The sequence below is a fragment of the Mauremys mutica genome, chromosome 1, assembly GCF_020497125.1.
Source record: "Mauremys mutica isolate MM-2020 ecotype Southern chromosome 1, ASM2049712v1, whole genome shotgun sequence".
NCBI lineage: Eukaryota > Metazoa > Chordata > Testudines > Geoemydidae > Mauremys > Mauremys mutica.
The window spans coordinates 299713408-299731012 of record NC_059072.1 but is presented as its reverse complement, the minus strand read 5'-3'; positions in this window follow the sequence as shown (position 1 = coordinate 299731012).

The window sequence follows — 17605 nt, the reverse complement described above, 5'->3', positions numbered from 1 at the left end:
TCACTAGGCACCCGGGTCACTCTGGGAGGTGTCTGCTGCCCCAGGTCAGTCTGGGAGGTGTATGTTGCCTCAGGGTCCGAATGCCTGGCATCCACAAATGGCAAGGCAGGCTGCCCTTACCATGCCCTTCCACCCTAGCCATGGACCTCTCCGATGCCCTGAGCCCCAGCCAGAGCCATCATCCCCCTACACCTACTCACCCTTCCCACACACCCGTCACCCCTTCCTGCAAACCCACCCCTTCCTGCACACCGTCCTGTAACCGTCCTCCCCCCAGAGACCGCTGTAGGAGCAGGAGCCTGTCAGTCCTCGAGTGTAGAAGCGGTCTGTACATCACTGCACACCGTACCCACCACAGTCTGCGTCCCTGTTTGAACCCTTTAACGCGAATTCGTTAGTAAAGAAAACTTTGTTAATTAAAAATGTTCCAATAACTTTATTTTTAAACGTCTGTTGGAAGGGGGGAAACCTGGTGAACGGGATATGTAACTGCTGAAAAAAGTCAATAGTAACTGAAACAGGGGCAGGTTCAGCTTCTCTGTAAAGAGACTGGACAGTCATAGGTTACCCTGCTCGCTGAGGAACCTAGCTTTCAAAGCCTCCCGGATGCACAGCGCTTCCCGCTGGGCTCTTCTAATTGCACGGCTGTCTGGCTGAGCGTAATCAGCAGCCAGGCGATTTGCCTCAACCTCCCATCCCGCCATAAAGGTCTCCCCCTTGCTCTCACAGAGCAGCACCATTGAAAAGTAGCCCTTTCGGTTAATATACTGGCTGGCCTGGTGGGCTGGTCCCAGGACAGGGATGTGAGTGCCATCTATAGCCCAACCGCAGTTTGGGAATCCCATCGCGGCGAAGCCATCTATGACGACCTGGACGTTTACCAGGGTCACTACCTTTGAGAGCAGTAGGTCAACGATTGCGTGGGCTACTTGCATCACAGCAACCCCCACGGTAGATTTGCCCACGCCAAAGTGGTTCGCTACTGACCGGTAGCTGTCTGGCGTTGCAAGTTTCCAGAGGGCTATGGCCACTCGCTTCTGCACACTCAGGGCTGCTCGCATCCGGGTGTCCTGGCGCTTCAGGGCAGGGGCCAGCAAGTCACACAGTTCAAGGAAAGTGCCCTTACGCATCCTGAAGTTTCGCAGCCACTGTGATTCATCCCAGACCTGCAGCACTATGCGGTTCCACCAGTCCGTGCTTGTTTCCCGGGCCCAGAATCTCCGTCCCATAGCATGAACGTGACCCATTGCCACCATGATCTCCGCGGCGTGGGATCCCGTGCTTTGTGAGAGGTCTGTGCCACTCTCACACTTCATGTCCTCACCGCGCTGCCAGAGCCTCCTCGCCCGATTTCTCAGCAGCTGACTGTGGAAGAGGTGGACGATAAGGTGCGAGGAGTTTACAATGGCCATAAGTGCAGCGATGATCGCAGCGGGCTCCATGCTCGCAGTGCTGTGGCGTCCGCGCTGTCACTGACCAGAAAAGTGCGCGAACAGATTTCCCGCCGGCGCTTTCAGGGAGGGAGGGCGGGAGTGACGGTTGAATGACGACAGTTACCCAAAACCACCCTCGACACATTTTTCCCCCAGCAGGCATTGGGGGCTCTACCCAGCATTCCAATGGGAAGCGGGGACTGCGGGAACTGTGGGATAGCTGCCCAGAATGCACCGCTGCCAATGTCGACGCTTGCCCTGTTAGTGTGGACTCACAAAATCGAATTAGTGTCCTTAGTGTGGATACACAAATTCGACTTCATAAGGTCGAATCCACAAATTCGACCTAAGTTAAATTGAACTACTCTTGTAGTGTAGACATACCCTTAGTCACAGTCACACAGCAGATTGTGAAGAACTTCAAAAAGATCTCACAAAACTAAGTGATTGGGCAACAAAATGGCAAATGAAATTTAATGTGGATAAATGTAAAGTAATGCACATTGGAAAAAATAACCCTAACTATACATACAACATGATGGGGGCTAATTTAGCTACAACGAGTCAGGAAAAAGATCTTGGAGTTATCGTGGATAGTTCTCTAAAGATGTCCACGCAGTGTGCAGAGGCAGTCAAAAAAGCAAACAGGATGTTAGGAATCATTAAAAAGGGGATAGAGAATAAGACTGAGAATATATTATTGCCCTTATATAAATCCATGGTACGCCCACATCTCGAATACTGTGTACAGATGTGGTCTCCTCACCTCAAAAAAGATATTCTAGCACTAGAAAAGGTTCAGAAAAGAGCAACTAAAATGATTAGGGGTTTAGAGAGGCTCCCATATGAGGAAAGATTAAAGAGGCTAGGACTCTTCAGTTTGGAAAAGAGAAGACTAAGGGGGGACATGATAGAGGTATATAAAATCATGAGTGATGTTGAGAAAGTGGATAAGGAAAAGTTATTTACTTATTCCCATAATACAAGAACTAGGGGTCACCAAATGAAATTAATAGGCAGCAGGTTTAAAACAAATAAAAGGAAGTTCTTCTTCATGCAGCGCACAGTCAACTTGTGGAACTCCTTACCTGAGGAGGTTGTGAAGGCTAGGACTATAACAATGTTTAAAAGGGGACTGGATAAATTCATGGTGGCTAAGTCCATAAATGGCTATTAGCCAGGATGGGTAAGAATGGTGTCCCTAGCCTCTGTTCGTCAGAGGATGGAGATGGATGGCAGGAGAGAGATCACTTGATCATTGCCTGTTAGGTTCACTCCCTCAGGGGCACCTGGCATTGGCCACTGTTGGTAGACAGATCCTGGGCTAGATGGACCTTTGGTCTGACCCGGTACGGCCTTTCTTATGTTCTTATGTTCTTACAGGAAGTGTATGGCAGAGCAGAGAAATTGATATGCAAGGATATTGCATTAAGCACTGGATCAGCTTTCCTTTTCTGTTAGAGTGAAGTGTTTGGAAGCTGGGTTCTAAATGTACATCTCCTTATATCAAATGGCATGGCAGAACCGTTATACTTTCATTTAGTCGAGCAAACTATTCATTGTGACCAATATTCAGCAAAATCTTTTTTTTTTCTTATTGTGAATTATCTGCAAAAAGCTTACAATTTTCACTGACGCATTCATTATTTTAAGTTACGCACCAAATAATTTTGGATAATAATTCTTGATCTGCTGTTTAGTTTTGATTAAACATCGCATTCATATGATAGTTCTGTTTCCTGATTAGCTAAGTGTAACTCTTACAGCTAGATTCAGATACGTTTGATTTTGTGTTTCACCTTCTTCAACAAATGGTCATATGGACTTCAGTGGCACCTTTCACAGAGGATCAGAATCTGGCTCTTTGGTATCAGGTTTGTAGTATAAATGCTTCAAAATTAATGTATTCACTTAAGATGTGTTGTGAGAACATTTTTGACAGAGAATTCATGGAAAGCAAACACAAAGGCAAGCAAAAACAGCTTGAAGTGAATTCAGCATGTTTATTGCAGTGGATATTTGTGAAAATTGTTTGGAGATGCTTGTTTGGCTCTAGTGAAAAATGCTACCTTTGGTAACAGTTTAAGAGAATTACATTGGTTATATAACCATTTTCTGTCATTTACGTTTGAGTTTTTCATTTTCCAGTGCACAAGTTTTTGAAACTTAAGTATAAGAGAATTTGAGAGCATTTTTGTGGTGTTTAGATGCTGCTGTAATTATTAGAACTGGGTGCACTGGCTGTTGGGAGTCTGAAAGGACAGGAAACAGGAAGGAGGGGGGAGGAGTTAAGGAGGCTGAGTGAGAGTTACAGAGGGTGCAGCAGCAGCTTGGTACAGAGGTATCCACTGTAAAAATAAAGTCCTGTTGAAGTTGTTAGTACCTTGCCTGGTTGATACAACAATTTTCTGTATAATTTCAAGGCAGGAGAAACAGCATGAGCTGAGCAAGATGACTAGAAAGAAAGGGAGGAGTACTATTTAAGAAACAATCAGAATAATCAGCTAAATGTCCTTTAGTTTGTGGCTGGAGGAAGCACTGTGTGTCTTGAGGAGTCTAGAACTAGCAATGCTAGACAGAGATTGAGAGCTATAATGGAATTTCATATAATAAAATAAATAAAATATTATTTTAATATTATTATTAAGAAAATGGAAATTAGGCCAACCTGATTTGAATTTTATAACTAAATTATTTATTCAGCAAAGTACAAAAGTATATGCATATTCAATAGCTCATGCTGCTCATCCATATGGGCACTGATGCTTCTGCCAAGTCTGACTCTCATCAGATTAAAGGGACTAAAGAGCTCTAGGACAGGAGTGGCCAAACTACAGCCTGGGGGCCACATCCAGCCCTCCAGACGTTTTAATCTGGCCCTCAGGCTCCCACCTCGGAGTGGGGTGGGGGCTTGCCCCACTCTGTGCAGCTACCAGAAGCAGTGGGATGTCCCCACTTCAGCTCCTACACATTGGGGCAGGGGCAGCGTGTGAAACCCCCTGGCTGCCCCTGCCCCAAGCGCTGCCCCTGCAGCTCCCATTGGCTGGAAACCACAGCCAATGGGAGCTGCAAGGGTGGCACCTGCGAATGGGGCAGCATGCAGACCTGCCTGGCCACGCATCCGTGTAGGAGCCGGAGAGGGAACATGTTGCTTCTGGGAGCTGCTTGATGTAAGAGCCCGCCAGAACCCCCTCCCATGCCCCAACCCCCTGACCCAGCCCTGATCCCCCTCGTGCCTTCTGAACCCCTCAGTCCCAGCCCAGAGCACCCTCCTGTACCCCGAACCCCTCATCCTCAGCCCCCAATTTTGTGAGCATTCATAGCCCACCATACAATTTCCATACCCAGATGTGGCCCTCGGGTCAAAAAGTTTGCCCACCGCTGCTCTAGGAGCTAGGGTAAGGACCAGGGCACAAGTTCTCTTCCCAGTTGAAAGTGAGGGCCCAGGCAGGGGCATGCTCATCCTGCAGATGAATGTATGGCTGCTCAAACAGTGTCAATGGGAAGGCTTCAGTTTCCTTGACCATGGGAAGATTCAAGGAAGAAAGTCTGCTGGGAAGATATGGGGTCTCCCTGACTAAGAAGGGGAAGATCATCTTCATCCACCAACTCGCCAACCTAGTGAGGAGGGCTTTAATCTAGGTTCAGAGGGGTCAGGTAACAAAAGGCCAGAGGTAAGTGTTAAAAAAAGTGACCTCAGCAAAGGGTTAGATGTTGTGGGAGACATGAAAAATTACAATAGGGCTTTAGGGGCAACAAGAGGGAAATCAGTGGGGGAATCTGCTCAATATCTTATATGTCTATACACAAATGGAAGGAGTATGGGTAATAAACAGGAAGAACTGGAAATAATTAGTACATAAGCCAAATGACTTAATTAGCATCACAAAGATTTATTGGGATAAGTCTCAGGAGTGGAATATTGGTATAGAGGGCAATAGCTTGTTCAGGATGGACAGTCCAGTTAAAAAAGGAAGAGCTGTTGCATTATACATCAGGACTGTATACACATGTTCTGAGGTCTAGAAGGAGGTGGGAAGCAAACCAGGTAAGAGTCTCTAAGTAAAAATAAAAGGGGGAAAATTGGGGTGATGACATTGTCAGGGTCTCCAATAAACCATCAAATAAGGAAGAGGAGGTGTATAAGGCATTTCTAGAACAAATAACAGAATATACAAAATATCAGAGCCGGTAGTAATGGGAGACTTTAACTACCCACACATTTGTGGGAAAAATAATGCCGCAAAACAAAGTTTCCTGTAAGTTCTTGGTACGTATCGGGGACAACTTTTTGTTCCAAAAAATGGAGGAAATAGCCAGAGAACAGCCATTTTAGACTTGATTCTGACCAATATGGAGGAATTGGTAGCAAATCTGATAGTGGAAGGTAATTTGGGTGAAACTGATCATAAAATGATAGATTTCATGATGTTAAAGAAAGGAAGGAGTGGAGAGTAAGAACAATGGACTTCAAAAAAAGCTGTCTTTAACAAACTCAGGGAACGGATAGGTAAGTTCCTATGGGAAGAATTTCTAAGGGAAAAAAATTGTTCAGGAGAGTTGGCAGTTTCTCAAGAAAACAATATTAAAGGCACAAGTTGAAACTATCTGATGTGAAGGAAAGATAGGAAGAATAGTAATTTGCCAATATGGCTCCATCATGGCCCTTTAATAATCTGAAGATCAAAAAGGGGTACTGCAAAAAGTGGAAACATGGACAAATTGATAAAGAGGAAGACAAAAGAATCACACAAGAAAGTAGAAACAAAGTCACAGAGTCTAAGGCACAAAATGAATTATACCTAGCAAGGGATATAAAATACAAATAAGAAGAAATTCATTAAATACATTAGGAGCAAGAGAAAAATGAAAGAAAGGTTAAGGCCTCTACTTAGCGGGGAAGGAGAGCTAATAACTGATAACTAATAACTAATAACAAGAAAGCGGAAGTATTTAGTTCCTACTTTGCTTCAGACTTCACTAAAAATGTTAATGGTGAGCAGATACTCATCACAAATACTATTAAAAACAAGGGGGAAGCAATGCATGCTAAAATAGGGGGGGAAAGTTAAAGAATATTTAGGTAAGATAGATGTATTCAAGTTGGTAGGTCCTGATGAAATTCATGATAGGGTACTTAAGGAACCTAAGGAAATAGCTGAAGCAGTCACAGAACCATTAGCAATTATCTTTGAGAACTCCTAGAGCACATGAGAGGTCCCAGAAGATTGGAGAAGGGCAAATATTGTATCTATCTTTAAAAGGGAGAACAAAGAGCACCCAGGGAACATAGACCAGTCAACCTAACTTTGATACTTAGAAAGATATTGGAACAAATGATTAAATAATCAATTTATAAGAACATGGAGGATAATAGGATAAGGACTAGCCAGCATGGCTCTGTCAACAACAAATCAGACCAAACCAACCTAAGTTCCTACTTTGACAGGGTTACTGGCCTAGTGGATAGGGAGGAAGCAGCAGCTGTACTATATCTTGATTTTATTAAGGCTTCTGAAACAGTATCACATGACATTCTCATATGCAAACTAGGGAAATGTGGCCTAAATGAAATTGCTATAAAGTGGGTGCAGAACTGTTTGAATGACCATACTCAAAGAGTAGTTAGTGCCTCAAACAACAAAACATAAAAAAGGTTTAGTAAACCTGACCTCTGAGGAAAGGTTAGAGAAACAGAAAAGAAGACTGAGGGGGAGATCTGAAAACAGTTTTCAAATATGTTAAAGGCTGTTATAAAGAGGATGGTGATTAATTGTTGTCCGCATCCACTGAAAGTAGGACAAGAAGTAATGGGCTTAATCTGCTGCAGAGAGATTTAGGTTAGATATTAGGAAAAACTTTCTAATTCTAAGGCCTGGTCTACACTAGGACTTTAATTCGAATTTAGCAGCGTTAATTCGAACTAACCGCTCAACCGTCCACACCAGGAAGCCATTTAATTTGAACTAGAGGGCTCTTTAGTTCGAATTTGGTACTCCACCTCAACAGGTGGAGTAGCGCTAAATTCGACATGGCTAGCTCGAATTAGGCTAGGTGTGGACGCTAATCGAACTTAGTAGCTCCGGGAGCTATCCCACAGTGCACCACTCTGTTGACGCTCTGGACAGCAGTCCGAGCTTGGATTCTCTGACCAGCCACACAGGAAATGACCCGGGAAAATTTGAATTCCTTTTCCTGTCTGGGCACTTTGAATCTGACGTCCTGGCTGGACATCGGGGCGAGCTCCACAGCACCTGCAACGATGCAGAGCTCTCCAGCAGAGGAGTCCGGCCAATCCAAGAATAGAAAGAGGTCCCCAGCATGGACAGACCGGGAAGTCCTGGATCTGATCGCTGTGTGGGGCGAGGAGTCTGTGCTCTCGGAGCTACGCTCCAACAAGCGGAATGCAAAGACCTTCGAGAAGGTCTCTAAAGCAATGATAGAGAAAAGATACAGCTGGGATGCGATGCAGTGCCGCGTGAAAGTCAAGGACCTGAGACAAGGTTACCAAAAAGTCAGAGCGGCAAACGGACGCTCCGGAGCACAGCCCCAGACATGCCGCTTCTACGAGGCACTGCATGTCATTCTCGGTGGGTCTGCCACCACTGCCCCACCAGTGACCGTGGACTCTGAGGATGGCATAGTGTACCTGGACAGTTCCTCGGCGATGTTCGCCGATGGGGAAGATGAGGAAGGGTTTGTGGAGGACTGCGCAGGCGACAGCGAACACAATACCGCTTGCCCTGACAGCCAGGATCTCTTCATCACCCTCACAGAGATCCCCTACCAACCCTCCCCGCCCGTTAACCCAGACTCAGAATCAGGGGAAGGATCAGGCGGTAAGTGCTATAAACATGGAAACTTTTATTTTTTTAAAAACGGGTATAGAAAAAATAGAAATACTATATACAAAATTTTACATGTTAAACTATATAAATAGTAGGTCCACACATATAGGGATTGAACAATAATCCTCTTGGGACAGTTCAACAAAGCTCTCAGAGAGCAGCTCGAAAAGCCTCCGCAGGAGGTTCCTGGGGAGAGGTGCCTTATTCGGTGCTCCATGGAAGCACACTCTTCCGCGCCAGGAGATCCTAATGTAGAGAGGAATCATCGCCTCCACCAGCATTGCTGCATATGGTCCTGGTCTGTGCAGGGCTTCCAGTAGCATCCGCTCTCTCTGACTGCGAGTGACCCGCCTCAGGGTGATGTCGGTCTGGACAGGCTGCATCTAAGTCGGGCAATTAGTGTATTGTTACTATTGTTAACGGTTTACAATTAGGTTGCATAACAACGACCCTCGCTTAACAGCCACGTGCTGGAGGCCACAGAGAACAAGCAGACATTGATCTTTCCCGTGCACTGGCGGGAGGGGCTGGAAAAGGCTCAGCCTTTCTGCTTTCCAGATTGCCTTTAGCAGGAGAGCACAGCTATCCACTAACTGATAAGCATGATCTACTTTAAGGCTTACCAGGACTGTCTGCAAGACGGATTATGCTGTATCTCCCCGCTTGTCTGCTCTCCTGTGCAATGGCGCCGCCAATGAGAGCGTATTCTGAAATCTCGAACTTTTCCTGAGATCTCGTGAGACTTGGTGCCCTGTATGGTCTTGTTCAGAGAAACTGACTAGACTGTGTTCACTGTTCGCAAACATGTATCTGTTCAAGGAAATCATTTACTGTTTCCCATCACACAGCTTCTGCTCTTTCCCGGACTGCCCCGGCATCCCCCTCGCAGAGGCTGGCTCAGATTAGGCGGCGAAAGAAAAAGACTCGGGAAGAGATGTTCGCGGAACTGATGTCCTGCTCCAGAGCCGAGGCGGCAGAGCAGAGACAGTGGAGGGAGAGCCTATGTCAGCAGCATCGCACACACATCGAACGGGAGGATAGGTGGCGGCAGGAAGACCATCAGGCGACTCAAACGCTGCTTGGGCTAATGAGGGAGCAAACGGACACGCTCCGGCGCCTTGTTGATGTGCTGCAGGACCGCAGGCAGGAGGAGAGAGCCCCCCTGCACTGTATCTGCAACCACCCTCCAACGCCAAGAAGTCCTGTCCCCCCCTCACCGAAAATTACAAGACGGAGGGGCGGTAGGGGCCGTGAGAACTGTCACTGCACCACAGCTGAGCGCTAATGTTCCACACACCTCTGACGCTATAACTGTTTAGAAGCGCTTCCCTTACAGGATCACCCAGTCCCAAATCCAAGTTTCATCACCCCACTATGTAGTAGATTAATAAAAGCTGTTTGCTGTTGTTCACTCTTTCCGTCACGTCTTTCGTGTCAGAAGACTGTGTATGTAGGGGGGGGGCAGGGGATTTATAATTGCACGGGATAGCCTACATTAGCAGGGTACAGACTATCGGGGGCAGGATCAACTGCAGGTCACACACAGACTGCATTCAGTAGTCACCAGGGTCCCTCTGTGTGGTGTATGCTGCCCCGGGTCATTCTGTGATGTGTACACTTGTCCACGGTCCTAGCGCCTGCCACCCCCTAATGTTAAGGCCCGCTGCCCTTACCATGCACTTCCACCGTAGGCCCGATCCTCTCCGCTGCCCTGAGCCCCAACAAGAGCCCTCATCCACGGACAGATACTCACTCTTCCCCCACACCCCTCACCCCTTCCTACGCCCAAACCCACAGCCCAGAGCCTGCATCCAAATCCCTATGCAAAGATGGCACCACTCGCCCCTCCCTGCAAACCCACCCCTACATGAACAACCACTTGAAACCGTCCCCCACCCCAGAGACCTATGTAGGAGCAGGAGGCTGTCCGTCCTGTATTGTACAAGCGGTCTGTACATCAGTGCACACCGTACCCAGCACAGTATGCGTCCATGTTTCAAACCCGAACAGAAATGCAAAGTAAAGGAAAGATTTATTAAAAATAAGTGTTCCATTTAATTTGTTTAAAAACGTGTTTTGGAAGTGGGGGAAACTTGGAGAACGGGGTATGTAACCGCAGATCTCACTCAACACATAGAGACACAGGCCCAGGATCAGCTTCTCTTAAAATCAAGTGTAGAGTCATCGGTTACCCTGCTCTCCGAGGAAACTTGCTTTCAAAGCCTCCCGGATACACAGCGCTTCCCGCTGGGATAGTTTTTCGGCACGGGTGTCTGGCTGAGCATAAACAGCAGCCAGGCGTTTTGCCTCAACCTCCCATCTGGCCAAAAAGGTCTCGCCCTTGCTCTCACAGACATTGTGGAGCACACAGCAAGCAGCAATAACTACGGGGATATTCTTTTCGCTGATGTCCGAGCGAGTCAGTAAGCTCCGCCACCTCCCCTTAAGACATCCGAAAGCACACTCCACCACCATTCTGCACTTGCTCAGCCGGTAGTTGAAGAGTTCCTTCTCACTGTCCAAGGCGCCTGTATAGGGCTTCATGAGCCAGGGCATTAGCGGGTAGGCTAGGTCCCCGAGGATCACTGTAGGCATCTGCACATCCCCAACCGTTATTTTGTGGTCCGGGAAGAAAGTTCCTGCCTGGAGGCGTCTAAACAGACCAGAGTTCCTGAACACACGTGCGTCATGAACCTTGCCCGCCCACCCGACGAAGATGTTGGTAAAACGTCCCCTATGGTCCACCAGTGCTTGCAGCACCATTGAAAAGTAGCCCTTTCGGTTAATGTACTCGCTGGCCTGGTGGGCTGGTGCCAGGATAGGGATGTGAGTCCCATCTATAGCCCCACCGCAGTTTGGGAATCCCATCGCGGTGAAGCCATCTATGATGTCCTGGACGTTTCCGAGAGTCACTACCTTTGAGAGCAGTTGATCAACGATTGCGTGGGCTACTTGCATCACAGCAACCCCCACGGTAGATTTGCCCACGCCAAAGTGGTTCGCTACTGACCGGTAGCTGTCTGGCGTTGCAAGTTTCCAGAGGGCTATGGCCACTCGCTTCTGCACAGTCAGGGCTGCTCGCATACGTGTGTCCTGGCGCTTCAGGGCAGGGGACAGCAAGTCACAGAGTTCAAGGAAAGTGCCCTTACGCATCCTGAAGTTTCGCAGCCACTGTGATTCATCCCAGACCTGCAGCACTATGCGGTCCCACCAGTCCGTGCTAGTTTCCCGGGCCCAGAATCGCCGTTCCACACCATGAACTTGACCCATTGCCACCATGATCTCCACGGTGCGGCGTAACCTGCTTTGTGAGAGGTCTGCGCCACTCTGTGAATTCCTGTCCTCACCGCGCTGCCGGAGCCTCCTCGCCCGATTTCTCAGCAGCTGACTGTGGAAGAGGTGGACGATAAGGTGCGAGGAGTTGACAACTGCCATAAGTGCAGCGATGATCGCAGCGGGCTCCATGCTCGCAGTGCTGTGGCGTACGCGCTGTAACTGACAAGAGAAGGGCGCGAACAGATTTCCCGCCGGCGCTTTCAGGGAGAGAGGGCGGGAGTGACGGTTCAATAATGACAGTTACCCAAAACCACCCTCGGCACATTTTTTCCCCCAGCAGGCATTGGGGGCTCTACCCAGCATTCCAATGGGCAGCGGGGAGTGCGGGAACTGTGGGATAGCTTCCCACAGTGCACCGCTTCCAAAGTCGACGCTGGCCCCGTGAATGTGGACTCAGAAATTCGAATTAGTGTATTTAGTATGGATACACAAATTCGACTTCATAAGGTCGAATCCACAAATTCGAACTAAGTTGATTCGAAATAGTCTTGTAGTGTAGACAAGGCCTAAGGGTAGTTAAGCTCTGGAATAGACTTCTAAGGGAGTTTGTGGAATCCCCGTCATTAGAGGCTTTTAAAAACAGGTTAGACACCTGCCAAACAGGTCTAGGTTCACTTGGTCCTGCCTCTGCACAGGGGGCTGGACTTGATGACTTCTTGAGGTCCATTCCAGCCCTACATTTCTATGATTCTAAGATAATTTTCAGCACAGGACTTGTTCTATCAAAGGTCTTCATGCTGATGCTTTTTAAAAGCACAGAGTCTGGAGTTGTTCGATATATATGTATTTATACACAATGAGAAAGGCTTGCTATTATCAACTTCATTCCAAGCGGAACTTCTTATACTTACACAACAACTGGTGCATCACTGGTTACTGTAGGGGGTTACAAATAACTGCAGCTGATTGCTTTATTTCCACTGACTTTATCACTTTTAAAGGTCAGTTGGAAAGTGTTGCACTCATAGAGTGGGTATTTTGTTTTAATTAACTAAAGATAACAGTATGTGTGTGGTACCAGCAATTAAATCCTTAACTTAGAAGAAATAGGTACAAATATCATAATAGGCCATCTTTCTTAAATAGCTCTGAGGGGGTCATCATTGTTTTAGACTGACTGAGGTGGTGTTGCTATTGCCAGACCTTGTCACATTTGTTGGTAAACGATAGTCATAAAGAGCAATAAACATTTAGTAGGGATAGTGTGCAACTGAGTTTTATAACTTATTACCCCGTGTGATTCCATGGAAAAAATAAATCCAAATAAGAATATAGAAATTCCACAAAGATCAGGCAAGGGGTCTCTAGATCGGGGTCGGCAACCTCTGGCATGCGGCTCACCAGGGTGAGCACCCAGGTAGGCCAGGCCAGTTTGTTTACCTGCCACGTCGGCAGGTTCGGCCAATCGTGGCTCCCACTGGCCGTGGTTCGCTGTCTGTGACGTTATTGATATAATCTGGGACCATATAGAACATGGTTGCAACCAAGGTCCTGTAGTGGCACCAAATCTTATGTAAAGGGGGTGTCTAAGGTGTCTAAGACCAGGTTATGGGTTGCTGGTTATGATTATGCTGTCTATATGTATGTAACATTTTGTAGTTGAAGTTATGAGTATTGGCTCTATACTGTCTGTATTTCAAATTTGTGCTGTGCTTCTGGGAAACATCCCAGACAAGTTGGTGTTAGCTCTGCCTAGCCTGCTTGATGGCCCATTAAGGACCATCAGCTACACAATTGACCCATTGAGAGAAGGCAGATACGCCTTGTAACTCAGCAAAGTATGCAGGGACTTGCCCATGTGACTCCAGACCCCATTTTGCTGTAATTTTCCACAGTAAGGACAAAGAGTCCTGGAAAAGCCTATAAAAGGCTCATGCCTCATCTCCATCTGGTCTTCAATCCTGCTTCTTACCTCTGGAGGAACTTTGCTACAAACTGAAGCTGAACAAAGGACTGAATGAACCATCCCAGTGGGGGATGTACTCCAGAGACTTGATTTGAACCTGCAGTTTACTCCATCACTGCTACAAGCCTGAACTAAGAACTTTGCCATTGCTGTATGTAATTGATTCCATTTAACCAATTTTAGCTCTCTTCTATATCTTTTTCCTTTTATGAATAAACCTTTAGATTTTAGATTCTAAAGGATTGGCAACAGCATGATTTGTGGGTAAGATCTGATTTGTATATTGACCTGGGTCTGGGGCTTGATTCTTTGGGATTGAGAGAACCTTTTTCTTTTATTGGGGTGTTGGTTTTCATAACCATTCATCCCCAGGACGAGTGGCACTGGTGGTGATACTGGAAAACTGGAGTGTCTAGGGAATTGCTTGTGACTTGTGGTTAGCCAGTGGGGTGAGACCAAAGTCCTCTTTGTCTGGCTGGTTTGGTTTGCCTTAGAGGTGGAAAAACCCCAGCCTTGGGCTGTAACTGCCCTGTTTTTAGTGATTTGTCCTGAATTGGCACTCTCAATAGGGTCCCACCAGAACCGCATCGTCACACCGTCCCAAGCCAATGGGGGTGGCACAAAGCAGCGCGGGTGAGGGATGTGCTGGCCACGGCTTCCTGCCACAGAGAGCCGTGTGCCAGAGGTTGCCGACCCGTGCTCTAGATACTTAACAGGAGGGTTGAAAGCCTCCATAATTAGGAATTATGCAATAAAATGCCTATGGAGAAATTCTTTCCTAAACATAGGCCATTACTGGTTATCTTATGTCCCGAATCAACGCAGCTCACCAGGGTAAGCACCATGGTGGGCCGGGCCAGTTTGTTTACCTGCCGCGTCGGCAGGTTCGTCGGCGGACACTCAATGTAAACAAACTGTCTCATGGTCTGCCAAAAGACTACCCGGATGGGCCATGTGCAGCCCATGGGCCGCAGGTTGCTCACTACTGATATATGCCATAAAAATAACATTTTATATTCTTGCTAAAAATACAGTAATTTCTTTAGTGTATTATAAATGCAACATGATCATTACATTCCTAAATATCATAGATATTTTGGGAAACTGGTCTGTTTTACAAAGCATTCCTTGTAACCGCCAATATTTCTTTTCTAGCTTATGCAGTACATCCTCACTATAATGAACCTGTCCGGATCCAAGGCTATTGTTTGTTATACCCAGGGGATCATTATAGTGAAAGGACAATCAAAACGTCAGTCCCAGATGCCAGGGGTCTGACAGCCCCGAGTCCCTGCCTGGGGTCTAACAGCCTCCTTGAGGGGCAGGGGGAGTCCAGGATGTACTTACCTGTAGTTGGGACGTAGGGACCGGGTTTGTTATAGCCAAAGGTTCATAATAAATGAAGGGTGTTATAGCAAGGACATACTTTATAGTAAATTCCTACTCAGTATTTCATGATAAAGAATTGGCATAGTGTAAACTGCATGGAAGTGTAGGGTGTCTTGGTAAAACTGGATCCCATGGGGGGCGGTGGGGAGCTAATGCCTCGCCGAAAGGCCTTGGTCACACCTCTCTGTCAACGAAGAATTAGTGGAAGGAGGTGTGCCGTCACAGTTGGCACGACACAGGAGTACCAACCAGAGTCCGTGGCATGCCCCTCAGGGAGGGGAGCTACAGCAAGAGTCAATGACGCGCCCTTCAGGCAGGGGAGCGCCGGCCAGCGTCCTTAGCTCTTTATCAGGTTTCTGCCACGCTGCCAGGGTAGGGGAATGCAGGCCCACCCAACTCCACTTTGTTCCAGCCCCAGCCCTGACAGTGGCAGGAGGAGAGGGTCCCACTGCTGGGTCAGTAGGGATCTCTTTGCAACACGCTGATCAAACACTTAACTCACCTCATTGTCCAGATCTGCCCCTGGGCTACTTCTTACTTGGTCTCTTGAATGGGTCACTCTGGTTCCTCCAACTCATCGGGGTATTCAGCGACCTGAAGCCCCAGTAGCTCCAGCTCACCCTCAGCGTTGGGCTCACTCAGGTTCAGGTTGCTGCCCGGTTCCTCCAGTTCCTCAGGGTACTCTGTGGCCGGCAATCCGGTAGCCCGGGTCTTTCCTCTGGTCAGGGCATCCTCTGGTTCGGCAGCAGGGTCTACAGGGAACAGCCAGCAGTTTGTGTCTCCCTCCCTCCCTGCGGCTGCCCTGACCGGGCTAAGGGCCCCACCTTTTGTACTTCCGGTTCCACACCTCCCCTTCCAGGGGGCAGAGTAAATTTGGCCTGGCTCCGCTCACTCAGGCTGAGAGAGTGGCTCTTTACCCTCTGGTTCAAAGGGAGGCCACCCCGGCTCCCTACACAACCTATATGCTCATTATCCTCCCCTCCAAAAAGCATAGGCATGGAGAGCTGAGGTGGAGCTGAAGCTCAGCATCTTTATTTCATTTTCCAAAATATATCTCAGTGAGCTGAATCTAATCCCACATGGGCTGCATTTCACCTCATTTTGGGATGATTTCAGAAAGGGAGGGGGTAGACACTGATTTGGAAGAGAATCTAGAGGAGAGATAATGTTTAGGAGGCTTTGACAAGTGGCAAAGCTCAGCAAAGTCCCGTACTGCCATATTTTCAAAGCATTCTTCAGAGTTGTTAGCATGATCCTCAGGTATACAATGGGAGCGGCACAGTTCAAACTCCATCCACTGTATGTTAAAAATAAGGATTAGTACTGAGTCTGCAGTACATAAGGTATTTTGAAGAGAAATGTTTCTAATGTTATTCTTAAGTTTGGTGTTTAATGAGAGAGGTTAGAGGAGGGAATAATGGACTGGAGAACTCTAATATGGAGGAGAGAATTTACATTCTTTTTCCTTCAACTATCCACACACACACACACACAAAGGAAAAAACCCAAAGGCAACGTGGTAGAGGATTATTGTAGGGATTAGCCAGGGAAATCTTAGTTCACCGGAGTTAAGCCTTAAGGAATAGAATGTGACAGTGGTAGAGAAACAATGACAGGAGTCATCACTCTGACATCCATGCAGTTTAGAAAATACTGTGATGAAGAGAATCCATTTTTAACAATGCTTTTGAAACACCAATCACAGGAATGATGTTTTGAAAGACAGAAAGCTGCTCACCAGACCAACGGGGAAGAGAGCTGGACAGAAATGAGGGGAGGAAAGTAGAGGCTGCAGGGGAACAGGAGGAGTTGGAGAAGTGCCGCTGTGGAGAAGTAAGCAAAACACAGAGAAAAGGCACATTAAGATAAGAAAAAAATAAACCCAAAGAGAGAAATTATCAGAGATAATCATTGTAAAGGGCCAGATTCTTCCACTCTTGCTCACAGTGAGTGATAATTTACTCAGCAAGTAGTTCCACTGATTAAAAGCTACTATTTAATATGAGGCAGAGTGGCATAACCTTGCTCAAAGGCATTAACTACTGAAAACTAACTTTATAGCCTATTAGCTTGATTGTCCCTCGGCCTACACACCCAGGCAGGGGTGTACAGAGAATAACAACCTCATGCATGTTAGCCAGACATTGACTCCATGCATGCAGGTGGTAAGTAGGTGCAATGTGGTAAGACTGAATAAACAGCTGGCACAGGAAGCCATTTGTGGTTCATAACAAATTTGATTGCTACATATTCCTGAGTGCCATCTCCTGACACTTTATCTATACTAACTACAAATGTACAGTCATAGAACACTCTCATAACACACTGTTACTACTGCTGCCCCTCACAGCATGTGGGTAGAGAGCAGGCTGGTACTGGGGAGAACCTTGTGCTCATCTTCCCTCCAGTTCATCGGCCGGAAGCAACACACACACAGGTCTTCTGGCAAAGTCAAAAATTTAGCCCTACAGGTTTAGGAGCCCTTTGTTTGTGATGGTGTCACAAATTATATCTGTTTTCTGCAAGATGACTGTTGCCAGTAACAAGACCAGTAAAACGTGGTTTTCAAACACATTTCACAGTTCGTAAATATAAGGAAATTGTTCTTATCTTGTGAACATTTGGCATGATAGGCTGAGCAACACAGTTACAGCTTTCTTTTGAGATGATGATTCAGATGAGTTTTGTTTTAA